Source organism: Cavia porcellus, unplaced genomic scaffold (assembly GCF_034190915.1).
Source record: "Cavia porcellus strain 051 isolate PalLab524CR breed Dunkin Hartley unplaced genomic scaffold, mCavPor4.1 scaffold_61, whole genome shotgun sequence".
NCBI lineage: Eukaryota > Metazoa > Chordata > Mammalia > Rodentia > Caviidae > Cavia > Cavia porcellus.
The window spans coordinates 92106-113549 of NW_026947544.1; the positions used below are offsets into that span (position 1 = coordinate 92106).

The 21444-nt window shown below is 41.3% G+C and overlaps 1 pseudogene; it reads right to left on the bottom strand.

Annotated features, from left to right (window-relative positions):
• Positions 1-3841: 3841 nt before the first annotated feature.
• LOC134475102 (ubiquitin-like modifier-activating enzyme 1) lies at positions 3842-15364 on the bottom strand (annotated as a pseudogene).
• Between the last annotated feature and the right edge of the window lie 6080 nt (positions 15365-21444).

Here is a 21444-nt window from a genome sequence, read left to right on the forward strand (position 1 = left end):
ACATAACAAAGCAAATCAGAACAGAACAATGGAAGCAATACAGCATTTTACCAAGACAACTTATATTTAACAATAACTATCATAATGTCTCTTTCTTTGAAATAGTTGAGCATAACTTCATATACGATAGTATCAAACATAACAAAACAGTATAAAACCATTCAAGAGAATGAAAGTATTACAGGGCTTTCAGAACCAAATAACAGAAATGAACAATGGCGACTATATTATCTCATTTTCCATAGAAAAATTTGTTTATTCTATCACACATAATAATACCCAATAAGATATAACATGATAGAACCAAAGGAGACACAAGAAAAAAAGCATAGTAGGACTTCAGAGTAAGATAATATTAAATCAGCACTGGCTATTCTAACATCTTGTTTTCTTTAAAGTAGCTTTTCATACTATCACAGATAATAAAATCAAACAAACCAGTGTAAAATCATTTCAACTAATAAATGAAAACATTATAAGGCTTCAACACAATGAATTGGGGAATCTTGATTATCATTAACTCTTATGTACTCTTCCCATTTCTTACACTAGGGGGACTATATGGTATTAATACATATGAGTTTATTTTGCTTATGAGTGTGGTATCAAGTTGTGTTCATTTATTTATAAATATATTGATGTAATCATTCTTTATAGCTGAGTAGTACTCCATTGTATCAAAATACCACAAAGTTTTTATCCGTTCCTCAGTTGATGGATACTTAGGTTGTTTCCAATATCTGGCTGTTACAAACTGTGCTGCTATAACCATGGGTGCACATATATCACTGTGGTATGATGTTTACAGTTCTTCTGGGAATACTCCTAGAAGTGGAATAGGTGGGTAGAATGGGACCTCCAGTCCCAGTTTTTGGAGGAGTCTCCAGAGTGTTATACATTGAAAATCATAGAATACTGAAAATACAAAGAGAAGATATTTGATGAGATCACAGTATCAAAATAATTAAGTTGTTGTAATTGCTTCTAATGTCACAGTACCATCTAAATGGAGCAGTGATGTATTCTGATTTTGGATTTACATTGGAACTTCAAACCATGGGCTCTCCTGCCTCTCAAGTCCCCATCCCAAAACGCAAATATTTGCATCTGTTCTGGGGATCTCCACTTTGCCAGCTAGTTTATCAAGCTTCACTTTCCAACACTGCTCAACAAGTTTCCTTATAAAAAATTCCCTTCATGCTAACAATCTACTTCTATAGCCAAGTCTACATGGCACCCTAAGGATCAGCTTCTCTGGATGATACAAACACAATTTAGGATTGTATTTAGAGACTCTCCAGTCCCTTTTCCCTATCTATTCTAAATGTTCTGAGAATTCATTTGTCGCTATGATTTGGACATGTAACCAGGAAGAAAAAAATATTTCAGATACACAGGCAGTGCTCATGGTGGAAATATAAGTAAACTGGCAAATCTGTCTCACCAGAGAAAGTAAGCTAAGTATATGAACTACACTTTCAGAAATTGGCAATGCTAACTATAATCAGAAAACTTCAATATAATGTCTATCTTTGCAGAAAAGTATATTACACAGTGAGAATTTGAGAATTAGGAAACCTAGGTTGCACAAGGGGAATGATGTTTGTGAGCATTTATGAGTGAGCCTTGATACTGTAATGGTAGAGTATGGAGAGCAGCAGTTTGGGATCCTCCAGGGAATGATGAAGTCTTGTGGTGAGAAAATCTTTCCATTTGTTAGTGAGCTAGCATCACCAATAATATCAGTTTGTGCTTGAATGTCTCCTGGTCCTATTGAAAAGAGAAAGACATACGAAATAATGGTCACCTAAAGAAGCCTAAGAATACTAGGGTCAGAAGGAGTAGCCACAGTGGGCCAAGAGCTGTGGATAGAGTGGATCATGACAATCTATGATGACATCCAGATCAGGATGGAGCATTCTTCAACTTGACATTGCTCATACTTGGGTCTCACAGATCAAGTAAATGCAATCAGTATAGAGATTCAAGTGGAATCTTTGGGTAATCAGAAGCTAATAAGACAGCAAAGTAGAAATGTGAAAATATTCAAAAGATATATGCAGTTCTATGAGGCAGCTCAGCCTAGATCACTTGCCCATCTTGTATTAGGACCTGGGTTAAGTCAGGGTGGTGATGGGGAGCAGGGGATTTAAGATGTGTCATGTACATGAAACAATTCCCCACAAGGAATATTACCATATGCTGCAAAACATGCAAGAAACAAATAAAAAATCTGTGATTCAGTTGCCTGAAAAGCTCAGGTAAGAATAAAGAGAAGGTGCTTGTGGGACTAGTAGTGAAGCTCCTTTGCCTCCTGAACAGGTCAGTTCTGCCAAACCTCATTTTCTTCACAAGAACTCTTTCTGAAGGTAGGAGGCCTAAGGATCTAAAGGAGAAATTATGCAGTCTTGGGTTTGAGGAAGGCTGGGTGGAGCCTGAAAGGCACTTTATTTTCTGCAACTTGAGAAAATTGTTTCTTTTGTAATGTAAATCACATTTTAAGATGGTGCAGCTCATTCCAGCAAAGCTTTGTATATTCCTTACACTATGAAACTAGGCTTATAAAGGCTTGCTCAAGGTTCAAACTCATCAATAGTGTTGAGATGCAAACAAACATGTCAAGATAGTGACAGATTTAAAGCTCAAGTATGTTCTCCATTAATAACAGTTCATGCAACAGAATGTGCCAAGTAAAAAACTTCACAGACATGAAAGACATTTATTCCTCCTCCTTTGTCTCCTTCTTTGACACATGAGTAATCCCAGCAAAACAAAACCTTTGAGACATAAGCCACATTATAAAAGTTAACCAGATGCATGGTTCAAATCCCAATCATGTAGGGAGAACCTCTGTCTTTCAAAATTTATATAGTTGATAACTGCAAACATAACTGATGGGAAAAACCTTAGCATAGACTTTTTTTTTTATTTAAGGAGAAAAGAAAAAAAAGTGAAAGGGTACAAGTTATACAGATTTACAGAAGAAAAAAATGAACAGTAGGAAATCACTAATTAATGGATTACATATTGCCATCTTAAAAATAATTGTTCAAGTCACAAAATTAAAGCTTGTAGAGTGGACATTCCAACAATGATACTGCAAACAGTTCTGTTCAATGATCCAATAAAACTCTGTGATATCATTTTCTATCTTATACACTTAAATATACATGCAGTTATATAGTTTAGAGCACTTTCTTTTCCTCTCTTTTGTACAATGACTATTACACATTTTGGGTTTCATTGCTCCCACGGTTCTTATTGCTTTTTTGGAAGAGAGTAAAACCAAATGAGACATAACAGGACAGAATCGGTCAAGTCAAAAGGGTGGACATAATAGATAATATAAAAACATAATACAAGGTGATCATCAACGGTTACCATAATGCCTTTTGATAATGTGGGACAACAGTAGATATGCTGTATGCAGCTCTGATCTGTTCTACACTAAGCAGAGACAAAAAGATTGATAAGTTAGTATACACTAAATATACGACAACAGTTACATTTAACTGTCATTGTCCTATGACTTTAGGTTTGAAGTAACTTCCATGCAGCTGGGTTGAGGCTAAGCCCTTTGAATTCCATCAGGGAGTACAAAGGTTCACTTCTTCTTAGAGAGGACAAAGTACTAGGTCTGTTCCAAACAACAGCACACCACATCTGGGCAACACTTTACTATAAATTTCAACTCCAAACAAAGTAGAAAGAAGCAGTCAAAAACATATTTAAAAACAAGCAGAGCTAACATGCTCAGGCAGGCTTAGGTTTTATCACAATTAGAAGGGATATGGAAGGAAACTGAAATGAAAGGGGAGAGGGTAAAAAGGGTATCCTGGGGTCAGCAGATGATGTGGCATACATAAGGAACTTCAACATTGTCTCCATTCGAATCACTGCAACATAGCTCCAACACCAGGGTGCGAACATGGTGGTCCAGTTTTTGCTTTGAAACAGCTCACACTCTCTGTCTTCCTGGGGTGAGAAGCAGAGTTTTGAGAGCTCAAAGCAACAAAGGGACAAGTTACAGCATAGAAGGGAAGGGCAGTGAGCTTGCAATGATGAAACTACAAGTTGAGCATCCCACAGTAAGCCCCTTCTGTCCACAAAGCCAACAACTCACAGCTGTTCCAACCATTCCTTGAGCTTGGCTGCTGGCATAAAGAAGGAATAGAGCATAGACACACCTGTGACACCATAATCTCCTCCAATCTATGCTCTGTCTGAAAAAAAATGAGAAAGGGAACAACAGTAAACATAAGTGAGATCAACATGTAGTTATTTGCACAACTGCCATCTCCAGGTGACCTGAGTGAAGGACAAAAGAGCCTTACCTTAAAGTAATCTAGGAACTGCTTGAGGGCAACCATTAGGCTGCTTTTCCTGTACCTCAAAGCAATCCCACAATATCCATTCCCGGTGATAGTACTGAGGGACAAAAAGAAGAAGAATGGGACAGGAGCTACACCAACTGCTCTGTGCTAAGTTCAGACAATATGCAGACCTCTGATGTTCAAAACCCTTATGGCCATATCATGCTGTGAACAGGCAGAAGAAATACCTGCAATCACCCAAGATCATAAAATTATGGGAAAAGGGAAACTTCCATTCACTTCTCTTCCACATCTGTCATCCATTTAGTCTCGTATGTTTTAGTCTCTTATGCACACTGGCCCTCTTGTTCCTTGTGAACATGCTACCTGGACTTCTACTTCACCAAGCTCTACACAAAGAACAACAAAGGATACACAACAACAAGGACACACAAATGTATAGGTACTACATTATAGAAAGTCTCATCTGCTATGATGAGGACTGGGGAGGGTTTTCCATCAAATGATATCAAGGCACAAGCTCACACATGACTAATATCAAAAGTTTCCAACTTGCAGCACCCCTCACCTGGTGATAGGGTGGTGCAACGGGCTCAGAGAAGCTGAAGAGAGGCAGTGCCCAGTAGATGAAACTGTTCCTATAGGACTGAAGCTTCTAGTGTCCTTGTACCACTTTGTACAGCTCCAGACACACAACGATAGCTGCTGTTGTCATCGCAATGGCTGGGATGATTTTCCTGCAGTCATCTTGCTCTGAAAGTTAGGAAATGAACAGGAATGATCATTGTTAAAGTGGGCAGGGCATGCAGAAGAGGCCAAATGTGGGGAACTGAAGCTTGGGAAAGGGTGGAAGGTAGGATTGTGACTAACATCACCTTATGACAGTCTGCAGGAGAAATGTCATAGTTCTCTGCTCGAAGATTGGATGCAGCTATGATGAAATCCATATGATTACTGTCATCATCCTGTTGGGAGTGGGAGGAAGAAATGCTAATGCAGAGAGGGTCTACTTAAGAAAACATTCTTTACTTACTGGGGACCCATAAATATTCCATGCACATTAAGTGTCAATCTGCCCAAAACATTCAAAATTACCAGACTCCATGGAAGACCTGTAAGCCTGACAAAGTCCACAGATTAAACTGCTGTCAATCCACCCATGTACCCCATCACACCACCCATATTCAGCACCTTCTCAAAGTCAATGGAGTGCATCGTGAACCCAGAGAGACTAGCTGCACTGGGAAGTGTCAGTTTCACTTCCTCCAGGTGGCTGTCATCTGCAGAACAAAAAAGAACACCACTAGCTTTGCTAATCCCAAAGTAAAAGCAAGAGTGTGAGGTAAAAATCAAGAGCACACAATGCACCAGAAAGTTCCACAATCATAAAGTATATCAAGAGGACTAACATCATGGGAATGAGTTGCAGAAGATTTATGGAAAAGCACATCATATCTAAGAGTGAGAAATACAGACACCAACTCTGAGGATACTAGGTGAAAATATTAAGAATCAACATACTGTATACACAGTAACCAGTAGGCAGAAGCAACTGAAAGATCGATCAACAAATAAATAGATAAAAGCATACCATACACACACAATTCAGTGTCATTAGCCTTAAATGGAAAATATACGTAAGTATGTCATAAAATATGAAGCTTACAGGGACTGACTGTGTCTGTGTGTCTGTGTGGGTATCCACATACAAATGAGGACAATATGCTATGAGCAATAACACAAATGTAAACAGTGTTTTTTTTCCACACATATGTCATAGAATAACCATACTCATAAAAAGTAGATGATAGCTTCCAGAGATCATGGTGAGAGAAAGATGGGGAGAATGTATTAAGTGGACATTTTTACCCTATTGTTATTGTTATGTTGGGCCTGGGACATAGGAGGTAGAGCATGCTAGGCAAGCGCAACCACCGAGCCACGCTCCAGTCCACATGTTTAGGTGTGCAGATGAGAAAGACAAAGACTGCACAACAATGTCAATCAACAGTATTACTGAACAGAACACAGAGCTGCAGCCAAGATGGCAAATACAAGGTGTTCTGACCACAATTTTAAAGAACAGAAAGAAAGGAGGTACAGAAGAGAATGAGGAATAGGGATGCAGCTAGCGGCAGAGGACCTCTCCAGCATCTACAAAGTCCTGGGGTTCATCCTCAGTGCCACAATATACACAAACAAATAAAACTTAAAAAGACTGGCAAGGAGAAAAAGAAGAATAATTTCATGACACAAGAACGAGAGGACAAGGCAGTAAACATAAGACTGAGACGCTAGCGGAGAAGTAAATATTGACAGGAACTGCAGGAAAATTCACTGGAAAAAATTACACAATATGATACCTGGATTCAAATTTAGAAGAAAAGGACAGAAGTGGACAGGTGAAAAGATACCGATATGTGTGATGGATGACACATGTTATGAAGTGGAGACACCTGAAGACATACATAGCATAACATGATGAAATCACTAGAAAACAAAATACCTTAAGGTAGGAAATACAAATACTCAGAGAACAAGAAAATCAGGAAGAGACAGAGAGAAGACATGAAGAAACATATAGAACATGAGACACCTAACCAGAGGGAAATTGCAAGCCAGAGAAAGTCTGAGGAGATACCAGGGTGGAGAAAGGGGAGAAATGGGGAGACAGAAAAGGCAAAGTAGCAGAGGGAAAGACCACACTCGGAAACTATACTTCTCTTTCCATCAGCTAAACATATCTTAAAGAAACAGACAAAAGGAGAGAAATCAGGAAAACACAGGAAAAGGGATTTACAATTATCCTTTTATCTACAGAAGAAACAAGAAACAAGTGACAGTATTTGTCTCACTCACTCTCACATTTGACATGGAAGACGGCAGAGGCTCAAAGCATGGTGTGCAGGTGAACGTCAGGCACACAGGCCTGCGGTCACACAGGCTGGCCAGCAGCAGACTAATGAAAGTGGAAGCCTGGCTGGGCAGACGACAGGCAGAGCAGTGACTCCTGGCCAAACAGCAAAATGCCCTCACCAAAAGAAGCACTGCTGTCCTGCAGCTCCTCGTCAGAATCATGGATCTTCACACCCGACTTGGGAGTAAATCTGGGGACCGGAAGGGACTGCAGAAGTGTGACTAGGGAAGATCGGTCCTGAGACCCTGTCAGTCCATACATGTGGACAAATAGCAGCAGCCATCACATAGTCCAGGTACAGAGACTAAAAGAAGGCAAGACATGGAAAAGTGAGAATATACACCTTGGGTATGGGGGTCTTCACTCAGTTCTCACCTACAAAGGAAGCAACATAAAAAAGACTTACATTGTTTACATCCAATGTCAGTGGGTGTGGACAGTGTTTGGGCGCAGACCAGAACAATGCTCCTAAACTTGAGCTAGGAGGGAAAGAACAGGTCTGGGGAAGTCTGTCTTCATATTCGCAGCTTAGCCTCCCAAATTAACTTTGTGCCAAACACACAGAAAGTTAACATTTATAGTTTTATTAATAGTGTTCTTTATTACTTGAATATAAATGCAAACAAGTCCCCACAGAACTCCTCTAACACAACACTAATCCAGCTCTACATATTACTACTGTGGTACAGAAACAACATACATCACTTGTCCTAATGTTAAATGGGAGGTGGAACATGAATCCACACCAGTTAAGTGCACTCTTAAGTCCAAACTGCCTGCCCTGACATTCATACGTATACCTCTCATTGACAATCAGTGCCACCGAACCCACACCATAGCAGAGGAACATTCAAAGACCTTAGCTTGAAAAATGGGAAATGGGATAAAAATAGATATCTGCAGAAAACAATGGTCGAAAAAGTATAATCTTAGGGTCAACAAGACTACGTAGCAGAAGCCATGGGGAAAGCATCAATAAAATTCCCAGTTGTTTAAAATAAACTCTTGCCTAATGGACAAAGTAACAAAAAGAGGAAAAGTGTAATAGCTGGTTGGGAGGAAAATTGTGTAGCAGCTGCTGGATGTCATCAGTATATTTTGTGTGCCAGTGGTGGTAGGCCCAGGTCACACAGTCAACCCAGGTGTGTGGTCGCTACTGCACCAGGCTACGCTGCACAGCTTCTAGCACCTCCAAACACTGGGTGCAAGCTAGCCCCAGTGTCCGGTTCATTAACTTGGGGTCCCTATGAAGAACTGGAGGAAATCAACAGCTAGATTACTTCACAGGCTCAGAGGCAGGCTACAGTCCAGACTCACACCCACCACCTGCTAAGAGGCTCATGCATGCAGGAAGCTACTAAAGCTTGAAAGCCTGGCCTGGTGCTGAACACTTCAGGGAAAAGAGCACAAACAGCATATCATAGCAAGTAAGTAGGATAGGAAAGTGTGTGAGACACTTATGTGAGATACTGGTTGGCATTTTCTGCTGGCTGTTTAAAGAGGCCTTCAAACTCATCCCGAGCCCACTGGAAAAAGAGCAAACAAATCAAGGAGGGCAATGTTTAATCAACAAAAAGGCCTGGGGAGGTAGCTCAGTGTGTAGATTCTGTGTTCAGTCCCAAGTATCTCTGTGTAAAACAAAGAGAGCGACACACACAGTGATACAGACAAAGGCAGACAGACAAAGCACAAAGACCAGTAAGACAAGAACTGATACTTGGAAAGAAAAATCAAAATCTCCCAAAATTGACTTTTCAGATTTCCCCCCCTTTTCACATCCACTTCAAAAATCAATGACCTTGATCTGCAGTCATAACACAAATATGTATCTGTGTGTGAACACTTACATACGTGTATCACTGAAAATGTGGTTAAACCCAATTTTTAAAATTTGACATCTGAAACTAAGAATCCCTGTGCTAAAACTTGGAACTGTGTGAAAAATTGTTTTATTTTTATACTCTGAAATCTAAACTGTCAAGTATTCTGGGGCATTTGGAAATGCAGGTTTGAATCTAGCTAAGAATAGTCTCACTATGTATTTCAGGCAGGTCGATAATGCACTATGTTGCCAACACCAGCCTTGAATTCCAGGCAATCCTCCTGCCTCAGCCTACCACTCCTGGGATTTCTATGACAGTGCAACCACAACAGGCAAGTGTGTATTACACCTACTGATAGTTCAGAATTAAACAGCACAATGGACCAAGCACAGGCATTTAAAGTTTAGTTTAACTTGAAACTGTGATTTCATATCCAGATTAATATAAGGGCTCCCTTAATTTTCCTTTTCATTGGATCTTTAAACAACCCAAATTCTTTTTTCATCATTTTCTATATTTGGAAAATACTCTCTCTTTAAATTAAGAAAGTCTTCCTGCCATGAAAATTTCACTCACATGAAAAAGTAATCATGTAAAGAAGTTTTATAGTCTTAAAATAAGTATAAACTTGATGACTCCATGAGTAATACAGACTCATCCAAAGGACACAAGAAATGCTTCTGAAAATTTTTCCTTTAACACGCACTTTTCCTTTAGGGAACACACTTTCTGTGTCTGACCTGGTACTTCAAATGTCTAGAACACAGAATGTGAAGTATGAAGTGAGTCAAGAAAGATAAGCAACACTTATTTTCACAGAAGATCTCAGAAATGTTTCAACAATCCAATTTTACATTTGTAAACTGGTATTAAAAAAACATTCAAAGGAGGGCTGAGGATTTAGCTAAGTGGCATAAGCGTCTGCCTTGCAAGCACGCAGTCGTGAGTTTGATCCCCGGTACCGATAAAAAGGAAAAAGACAAAAAAAAAACCAAACAAACAAACAAAAATCAAAGGAAAAGAGTTGGTGAAAGCAGCAGAGCAAAATATAAGACCAAAAATGTACTGAGTACACTTTTGATGAGCTATAGAATGCATGCTAAGAACTGAGCTAAAAGAAGTAAGAAACAGGCTGAAAAAATTAAAAATGATGTGAAAGACTGTTATAAAGAGGCAAAAATATCCAAGTCATCAAGTTCTGAAACAAGACGTTTATGAAGGAAGAGAGACAAATCCCTGCCCTGCCCCACTCACTGTGACATCCCAGGATCTGAATAGAAACTGTCGGTTCAGACTGGACTTCTCAGCCCAATCATGCTGAAGTTCTTGAGGAGTTCACAGCCAATAGCCCCTTTGCCCTCTGGAAGTCAGGGAAGAAGAGAAATCTGGTCAGAGAGAATGAAGGTAGTGTGAGGTTACCCATCATTCCTCACTTCCCCTAGAGACAGTAAGAAAGGCCTAAAGGACTCATGTCTCTTGCAAGACAGATCAGAGAGCCATTAAACCTATGGTCACCTGAAGGAGGTGGCACCAGACAAGAAAACAAGGATGTATCAGGCTTTTCTCAATCAACAAGAAGAGGAGAGGGGATGGGACCAGAGTTTAAAGACCAAGACATTCCTCTCAATATCAGAAAGAGATTCTGGAAGTGAAAAGCCAGGCACCGGAAGATGAAGATATTGAGTGTCCAAGTGTGTCATTCACCAGAAAGTACTTCTGATCACCCAGCTGCTTCTGCAGGTCTGTGCCAAACACAGCTACTTGTCCATCATAATGTTTCTGGTTCTGTATCATGGGAAGAGAGGTTACAGAGATGTCATATACATCCCAAATGGTGCTTTTCCACAGCGTTTCTTACGTATGGGGAGACATTTATCTTCCATGGAGCCTTTCTAGTCCTCAGGAAGACACTCAAGGGCATTAAAGGATAGCCACTGCCTGATGGGTAAGAACTTCCCTGAACAGGCCCGGGGTAAGCAGACTGTCAGTAGGCAACCAAGCCTGATACAGATTAGCAAGTGATGGAGTCAGAAAGACACACAAGTCTTGCTCTGTCCAACCCAACCTGATCTTCATGACCTCCTGGGCAGCCAGGCCCCCAATAAAAGCATTAATCAGTGCAAGATCACCAGCAGCCATATAGGCCAACTTCCAAATGAGGTCTTCATCCATGTCTTGCCGGACCGAAGGCAAGGCTCCAGCATTCACAGGTTGTGCAAGGGCTACCACTTCTGCATACTCCTGTTAGGCCAAAGAAACCTGGAGAGAACTTGTTAGAACACTACAGGAGGAAGGGAAGGGATGTAATGAGAAAAACAGAGCTTGATGGACAGGGAAGACAATGTCTCGGGCCAAGAAGGATGTCTCAACCACTCTTTTACCTTATTATGAGGTCTAGGTTGTCTGCTGTTCTGAACACAGAATTCATGTAGGGCCTGGAAGCCAATGTGCAGGTGTGCAGGGTGGGAATACTTAGCAAAGTCTGTTATCACAAAGTCCGGCTCTGCCAGTGAGGCTACTAAGAGTTTCTGTGGAAGGTGGGAAAGGATCACCACGGGTTAAAAAAAGCAAAACCAAACCAACAAAACAACACATCTCAAGTAAAACACAAACTAGAAATGTGGAAAACACCCTGAAGTTGATCCTCCCATTGCCCCTCTGGCTATACTCACAAAACTAATCTTCTTAGTTTCACTTGACTAACAATGCCTCCAGAGAAGCTGGAGGTATCACTGATACTAAATGTATAAGGTCCTGGAAGATTAAATAAAATAAGGAGTTAGAGGGAGAAACTTTAGGACCATGTAATATCCCTCCCACATCTTACCTGCCAAAGATCAACAGTACCATCAAAACAAGGAAAAGCCACCTTCTAGATCAGTCATAACAGCTCTCTTCCTAAGCACTGGTGAGATCAGAAACCATCTCTCTTCTGCCTCCTGCCCCAAAACTAGCTCAAGCCTGACACGCAACTGTGGGCTATCCACCAGCCCTGGAGAACCTCCTGGGTTCAAGCTACTGCCCTCTTCATTCAACACTCAATTCCAGACTCAGAAAAATTCTTTCAAAAGCAGTCAGTAGAAATGCAAGTAACACTCAGAAGAATTACCAGCAAATGCACAATAGAGAAAATGTTAAAAGAGCATCTTCAAAGTGATAGAAAATTACATCGGATGTAATTTGGGGAGTAAAGGGAAAAAGGAAGGACATTGGAATTTGTGACATGTAGCCATCAATGTCTCTTCTTCAGGAAATCTCATAAACTTTCAGTAGCTAAGCAAGTAACAGAAATTGAGAAAAGACACACATAAAAGCAAAACTCGACAGCAAACAGAACAATGGTTAAAAAATGGTGTATAAGACTATAAAGCACTTATACACATGAAAAGTAAACCATCAGAGCGCAAAATAACTATACTCTACAGATCCAGAAATGTTACGCATACAGAAATGTAAAGACCCAAAATTTTAAAGCAAATATCTAAACAGCTGTAATCATTAAGTTTTTGAGAAAGGCAAATGGAAAACACTACACTGAGAATTCTTCTACTTCCAACACTTTCACCAATTAGATCCCATGGCTCTGCCTCTACTGAACCTCCATAAGTTACCAGACACACTGTGGCTCCTTTCTGGCTTCCAGTTCAGTTTAGACTACAGAAATGTATAATTTCTTTTCCTCTAGCACTGCCCCAAAGCTAAGGGCAATTTTCCACCTGTTCTAGGAAGCCATTTCTCACCAACCCCAACCTTCGTATACCTAGCACTTTGATCTCTATGGGCTGTGTGCCATTGGGTTCCTTCATGCCCTGAACTTCTGAGAAGGAGACAAAATCGCCACTCTCAAATCCATGCTGCACTTCATCCAGACAGATGACAATTCCGGGGTTGCCCTAGTGGGAAAAGGGGTGAGTTTTACAGATCAGCTAAGACTGTCAGAAGGGAAGAGGCAAGGATAGGTGCTGCCCATCTATTTATTACAACCACTGGTCTGCTTATCTTGGTGACCATAGACACCATCACACTTAGTCCTTGCTCCCCAGTGGAATCTCTGAGAATCATTTCCTCCCCAAAGTCACATAAGAGCTGCCTATACAGGGAGGCAACATAACTGATGGGCAAGACCATGTACACAGGCACTCACATGTCTCTCAAAATATAGCCAATGCTTGCCTAACAAAATTAGCTATGAGTGGTGGGTGGTAAAGGGTGTTCACAGCAGTGCCGAGAAAGTGAACACAGGAATCTGTCAACCTGGTTGCCTAAGAGTGGTATGACTCTTAGGCTACATTTGGCAAGTCTTAGGAGGACAGAAGAGGGATTCACTCACCCAAATAGGCCCCGAGTATCTGCTACCACCAGCTTGATTCCATGGTTGTGACACACCTCAGCCACCTGGAGCTGGCACTGCAAAGGAGTGTTCGCAAGGACTACCACCTGCAAACAGGCAATAGCATTAGAGTGACCTGGCACAAAGGGAACAAGGACAGGAAACAGAAAAATCTGAGAGGGATGACACCAGGACAGAATGAAGATACTAGCAGTGATGTCAGCCTTCTTTCACAAACATTTAAAAATTCCCAGGGTGTCAGACTCAGCAGGAAAACTCAGTTAAAAAAAAAAAATAAAGACCAAACAAACAAAAAACAATCTCCAATATTTCAGAAGGATAAGGAGGTAATGAAGTACAGAGTGTGAAGACCAGTTAATTAATTCAGCTGCCTCTCTACAACCCTATTGTACTCCAAGAAATACTCTGTTCCAGTCAAAGTCTGTTTTTACATTTGAAGCACCTACTTGTTCCAACTTTCCAGAAAATTCGCACAGAGCCATAGTTGAATTGCTCTACAACTGAAGTGTTGGTTTAAATTTCCTTGTTTCTTCAACAGGACATAGGACCAGGGATGCACTTCACTGCACAGTGCCTGCCTGGCCAGTGTAAGGTGCTGAGTTTAATCCCTGGTCCTACCCAAGATAAAATGGAGAAGGCTTTAGGAAGACACAGTTCTACTTCTGAGTTCTGTCTAGTACGAGAGTCCATTGTGAAACCAAGTGGAAGTATCAGCATCCAAAGCTCTTCTCTGCTGTGAAAGAAACACCTCTATACCACCAATGCCACGCCACTTTCTAGTCAAACGTCAGGCTGCTCAAAAAGTCTAAGGTCAACATTATTGCTGTTGCTATTCTACAAAAGGGAAAAGCTAAGGGCAGAGCAAATTAAGTGACTTTTTCACAATGATGTAGCAAGAAAAGGTCAAGACAGAACACACAGGCAGTCTAGTTCCAAGAAGTCAGAGCTCCTAATCACAACACCAAAGTGTACTACTGCACTCTTCTTTTTGAAAGGCTATGAAATCTCCCAAAGAAAAGTCCCACACCTGATTCTATTCCTAAGCCTAGGCTGTTCACAAAAATCATGACCACAGGGCCAGCCCATTTAACACATGATCCAGAGATACTATCTGACAAATTTAGGCCCCCAAAAGGGTGATACTTCAAGGTACCTGGAAACCACTAAGGAAGTCCTCCTCAAGGGGTCCCCTGAAGGTGCTGTTGAGTTCAGAAAGCCAGGATTGTGACACCTCAGCTCGGTTTTTACCAATATTATCCTCTTGCAGGTAGTACTACAAAGAACATAAATAGATGCACATCTAAAGGAGGCTAGCATCTTAGCAAGGAGACTCAGAAAGGTACCTGGGAAGAGAGGTCAGACCAGTGAGCAGCACCTTCGTCATGGAGTGTGACAGCGTTTACCCCACCAAAGATGATGTTCTTAGCAATCTCCACACACAGGCCCTGCAAACCAGGTATCAGCACATTGGATTTCTGGACATGTTTCATTGCCTCATGACCCAACATGTATCTGCAGATGGAAACTTCTGGGTCAGAGCCTGAACCACCCCATCCTATCCACTCTGTGCCTCCTCCTTCCTTCTCATCCCCAGGTCTGGCCCCACTCACAGCTGATGGGAGTGAAGAGCTTCATCTATGGTTGTGGCATTATTTTTTGGTATTGCCTAGGGAGAGAAACAAACAGGCAAAACCAAAGGTAAAAAAAAAAAAAAAAAAAAAAAAAAAAAACAGGTTGAGAAAGATATAAGAGGACTAGGGCTTCAACAGAGGGACTTCTACAAGAAACCCACTCTACCCTTCCAGCTGGCAGTCTCTAGGAAGACACTCACACTCATTGGTCCTGAAGCCACGTCCAACAATATAGGGGATGGAGAATCCAGTGCTGCCGAATCAGATCCAGATACCTTATGTTTCTTGGACAGCAGTGAACTGGCCATCTGTGAGGAAAGGGAGCACCAGCAGTGAGACACAAAGCACACCTACTTTAAAGAAAAGGGAGTACACAACATGCTAGGTACTGAGACAGTTTAGATCAGGACCCAAACAGTAAGCCCACACCATCCAGATGCCAAAGGGTGATCAAACACCTTTCAGCACTGACTTTTATAATAAGAGATAGGCTGCAGATGTAACTGGAGAGGAGAGTCTCTGGTAATCATTGTTAGAATTGACAGGGCCTAAAAGTATCAGAGGAAGAAATGGTGAGACAGAGTGGTAGATTTCTGAGGGCAGAGTATCGAAACAATTCTTGCCTGATGTCTGGTCTAAGGGGACATGGAGGGAAGCGCTCACCTGAGAGGAGACTGGGGGAGAAGTCTGACGTAAAAACAGCTCACATAAAACCAACTAGACTGGCAGCCTGATAGGATGAGGCAGCAGGATCCTGGGTTGGGGAAATTACTTAGCACTTTAGTGAGACTCTGTATTAATGTATACAAACAAATGAATGCACAAATGAATATATGAAAAGGGCTGTGGCTTAGCTAACTACAAAGGCACTGGGTTCAATTCCTAAGACTGAGCACTTGTGAGGCTGAGGCAGGAGGATAGTAATGAGTTTGAGACCAGTGTAGGCTGCACAGCAGTACCTATTTAAAGAAAACAAAACAAAACAAAAAAAACCCCAAACCAATCCCTAAGACTGCCACTCTACCTCCCCTCATGTTGAGAAGCTGTCTCAAAAGGACAGTGTTTTGACTCATAGAGTTTTCTCTCATATAAGACATTTGGAAAGTGACACTTGACAAATGCTAGGCCTTAGGATGTTTCTGAGAGGAAAACCATTCAAGACTCTGTCTCTAATGTCAGACTCTGGAGAAACTCTCTTAGAGGCATCTTAAAAGTAGATTAAGTTTCCTGTCCTGGAACAAACAGGTGTGTCTCTCATGGAAGATGCTACAGCCAGGCACAGATGTGTTAACTGGATGAAGCCAGCAAGGTCAGGAACAAATGCAGTGCTTTCCTTACTTCTCATGACTGTGAGGGAAACAAACCTGGAAAGAGAGTAATGTCTAACAGGAAAAGCTCAAAAAAGGTTGATCCTGAGGAGAAGTGAAGCCCAAACAGATTCTCCCAGGGAAGCTGTGAGGAGAAACACTGCCAGAGCTTTAATGAGGCCTGCTAGGAAATGGAGCAGAACACTGGAACTGGTACAGTCTTGGGGACAGACCTAACTTGTAAATCTCTATAGATGGGAAGGAATGGAGTTTAACGTTGGGGTTATTTAGCCTGGGACAGCATTGCAGACCAAACTTGCAGGACCTAGAGGCTCAGGCAGAAGGATGTAACTTTTTCCGCCTAGTCCCAGTAGCTAGGTAGTGAGGGCTGGGACTGCCTGCGGAAATGTGTAAGGTGGCAGCAACACGGGGGAGGGAGGAGCTGGGAGGGCATGTGGGGGAGGGGCTGGGAGGTGGCCCAACGCAGCACGCAAAGCTGGAACTTAGAAAGCCAATTTAGGAACAGAGCTGGGTTTTTATTAGCCTCCTGGACATGTTTTAAAAGTTTGTTATAGTTAATATGCTTGTCCTGCTCTGGCACAGGTATAGACCCAGGGTCTTTGTCAGTGGTGTTTACCTTATGTCTCTGATCAGCTTCTTTTTGAGCTGCTTGCCACAGCTGATCTTATTCTTGTGAGCTGAAAGTGGTATTTAGAATCACATAAACATCCTTAAAATTTAATTCATAACAATTAGTAATAAATTTAAATTGTCTGATATAATTCTGTGGGTCAACAGAGAAGCTACCTACTTTATGGATAATCTGAGATAGATCAGAAAGAGAAAAAGGCACACGCATGTTAATAAGTCCCTTGGGGCCCGCTTGCTCCCGAAGTGGTAGCAGAGCCTGAGGAGAAGATTCCAGAGCAGAGGGCCATTGGGCAGCCATCCGTCTGGTAGGCACATTTGAGCAATCATCTGTAGAGCGGCTATAGAGCTGCTGGCCCCCTGGAAACACAGGCAGATGGTGTCTCACTGTGTGCCTTGCAGCAAGAGGATTGCTGTCGGCAGCACAATGAAGCGGCATGTGCATTGCAACAGGGCAGCTGTTGCAGTTCACAAGAGGAGCCATAAGGGGGCGCCCATTGACAGTGAGCGTCCTGGAAACATGGCGGCGCCCTCTCACGTGGACCAAAACATGGCGGTGCCCTGTCACCATGTGACCCTCCTGAACATGGCGGCACCATGCCACGTGGCAGAGGGTTGAAACTGTTCCCAGCGCAAGCTGGAACAATCACGTGGCCTGCTGGAAGGACATTGTGACCAAAACCTAGTATGGTGGGTGGGCAGTGAGAATGCTGTAGGGGATAGAGAATTCTCAGGAGAAGAAGTCAGAGACTTCAAGGAAGTGCTAACAGAGGGATTAGAGCCACTGGGAGAGTTATGGGTCCTGGGAAATGGAGGGGAAGAGGATCGCACAGCAGGAGATAACTGCAACACAGAGGGATTAGAGCTGCTGGGAGAGTTATGGGTCTTGGGAGATGGAGGGGAAGAGGATCACACAGCGGGAGATAACTGTGACAGAGAGGGATTAGAGCTACTGGGAGAGTTATGGGTCCTGGAGGGTGGAGAGGGAGATGATCGCACAGCGGGTGGTAACTGCGACGCATTGGGACCAGGACTGCTAAGAGAATCAGGCATAGGGGGAGGGGAGAGCAGTCCAACAGGAGGTAATGACAGGGAACGAGTTTGGGGGTAGGCAGGCGGCGGCTAGGAAAACACCGGAGGGAAGGACATAAAAGTTTGTGGCACAGTAGAGTTAGCTAAAAGTATCTGAGCAGGAGCACAAGACTTAATGAGAGATGGGCGTGTTCTCAGAGTAAGAAAGACCTGAATATAAGGGAGTTCTAATAACTTGTCACCGGCCTGACAGAAATTATACAAATTCTGAGAATTCAGGGTTCAAATGTTCCTTCCTTGGCCCAATGCTTGCCGATAAGTGGGAAGGTTGGCCAGACCTCCTGGCAGTAAAAAGTTAATTGTTTAGTTTTTATGGTACTTTTAATTTTTAGAGTACGTAAATTGGAAATTAGGCATTGTAAAGGCATCTTTTGGGAGTTAGAAAATACATTTCTCATGACTGATTTAGGCAAGAAATAAGCCAGTGGTCCAGAACAAGCCATCACTCATTTGTGGCACCACACGGCGGCTATGGTTCCAAAAACTCATATATTCCAGTCGTCACTGAGAGACTTACAAGTAGAGCCCATGTGGGGTCAGTAACAGTTTTGCCCATGAAAGCACAAGGCTTTCAGGGAAGTGAGGCTGTCCTGTCAGTGTGGGGGGGGAGGTCCAAAAATCTCTGCTTTGGGCTATCTGAACCCAAAGAATGTGAGAGATTTTATAGAGTGTGGACACAGGTTTGCCCAGAAAGAATCCTGCCCTGGGCTGTCCTAAGGCCGTGAAAATGCACAGACCCACGTGAATGGGGAGAACAGTTGACTGGGGCTGCCCAGTGCCAAAAGTTCCCCGGAGAGTGCTCACCTGAAATCATTCTGGCCGATGCTGAGTGTAGGTGACTGGCAACAAGGACGTCTTGGGAGAAGAAAAAGAAATTCATCCAGGATGTTATCTAATTATCGGTTAGGGGACTCAACTGGGTGTGTCCCAGGAGTCAATCGCCTGTCGATTGAGTCATGGTACCAAATGATAGGATTATTTGCAAAAGATGAAAAATATTTCTAAAAGATGAGAAGTATAAAATAAAAAGTGGCCTTTATTCTGAGAACATAGAGAGAGATGGCCAGAACCCCACCACTACTGGCGACCGGCAATCTCTCCGGTGGACACGTGGCATGGGGTATGTAAATACCCTTGGTTTGGGGTGGAGCCTAAGGAGGGCATTAGGGATGCACAGGTAGCCCATTGTTCCTAGGTTTGGCACCATATGTAAATTTTCAAGGGCAGAAAGATGGCATCACAGGTAAATTCTGAGGGGCAGGGAGATAGGGGCTTCCAGCTTCTGGTTGAGGCTTTCCTGGCTACAGTGTCCTGTCTGGGCCACAGCCCTTTCAATTTCTCATGGGTTCTGGGATGGTGTATATTGGCTTTATCTCTGAATTGTAAGAACTGACTAATTTCTCCCTCAATTTCATAAGAAGCTCCCTTAAAAATTTTATTTTAAAGAGAATAAAACAAAAGAAGACAGAACAAACAGATCAGAATAGAGAGATATAAGAAACACACCCCTTCATATCAAGACAAGTAGATATTGGGGCTAGGGATTTAGCTCAGCGGCATAAGCACCTGCCTTGCGAGCAGGTAGTCGTGGGTTCAATCCCTGGTACTGATAAAAAGGAAAAAGACAAAAAAAAAAAAAAAAAAAAAAAGACAAGTAGATATTAACAGTAGCTGCCATAATGTCTCTTTCTTTGAAATATTTGACCATAACTGCACATACAATAATACAGACATAAGAAAATAGTATAAAACCATTCAGAAGAATGAAAATATTACAGGACATTCAGAACAAAATAACAGAAAATGGAGAATGGCTACTATAATATCTTATTTTTCATAAAAATTGTGGATACTATCACAATATTAATGTCCAATAAAACACAACATGATAGAACCAAAGGAAATAGAAGAACAAAATATGACAAAACTTCAAAGCAGGATGATATTAAATCAGCAATGGCTGCCATAATGTCTTGTTTTCTTCAAAATAGTTGTTTGTACCATCATACATAATAAGAGCAAACAAAACAGAATAAAACCATCCCAACTAATGAATGGAAACATTATAAGGTTTCAAAGCAATCTAATGGGGAATCATGATTACTATAAAATCTTATGTACTTTTACCATTTTCTACACTAGGAGAGACTCCCTTATTTTCAAGATATTTTTGATAGGTTCCTGTAAGTCAGCATAGGTTATATGAATTCCTTTGCCTTTGATTTCCAGTTTTTTTGCACTTTGATCTGACCTAATGGCCAGCAAGAGGGCATTTCAGTGCTTTTAGTTATGCATATTTTATGGGATACTGTTAGTTTGTTTTGGATAATTTTTTATTTGATGCTCAAAATAATGTATTTCTCTTCTTGGATGGAAAAGTATGTATATTTATAAAGTTCTTTGTTCAAAAGTTTGTTTCATTTTGTAAACTTTGCTGTTTCTTCATCTAGATTATCTGCTGTGTGTGACAGTAGATTATGAAGTATTCCATTGCCATCGAATATTTTCTTCTCTAATTTTCATGTACCAAAGTGTTTGTTTTATGAAGTTTGACATGTGGCATTTGACATGCTAAATTTGTATTTGCTGTTATTAATGGCCATATTGCTCATTAGCTAATATGCGGTGATCTTTGTTGTGTTTTCTCATCAGTTCTGGTGTGAAACAGACTGATGAATTTCAGATATCCCTTCATGCTTCATTCCAGGTTTCCATTCAATGAAATATGGCTACCCATTTATAATTTTTAATCTGCCAAATACTTTGTTAATTAAATGCATTTTTGGTATGCTGCTGATCATTTGGGTGCTTTTCTTGATCTATTTTTTCACTAAGATTTTTCTTCACTCACTCAGCCATCCTGAGTATTTTTTTAACATTTCATTTAAAGAGAAAAAAAAACACAGATGGAATTCTGTAATGCAGAATTTCAAAAAAATAAACAGTAAGTAATTACTAGTTAATAGATTGCATATTGTCATCTCAGAAATAGTTGTTCAGGTTACAAAATTAAAGCATACAAAATGGACATTAAAACAGTGAGACTGTGAACAGTTCTGTTCAGTGACCCAACAAAAACTTAGTAATACGGTCATCTATCTTATCCAGTTAAATATACATGAAGTTATATATTTTAGAGCACTTTTTTCCCTCTCTTTTTTACAATAACAATTACATATTTTTGGTTTTATTTCTTCCACAGTTCTTATTATTATTTTTTTTTTGGAAGAGAATAAAACCAAATGTGACAAAACAAAACAGAATAAGTCAAAACAAAAGGATGGACACAGAACATGATGTAAAAACAGAATACAAGGTTATCAACAGTGGTTACCATAATG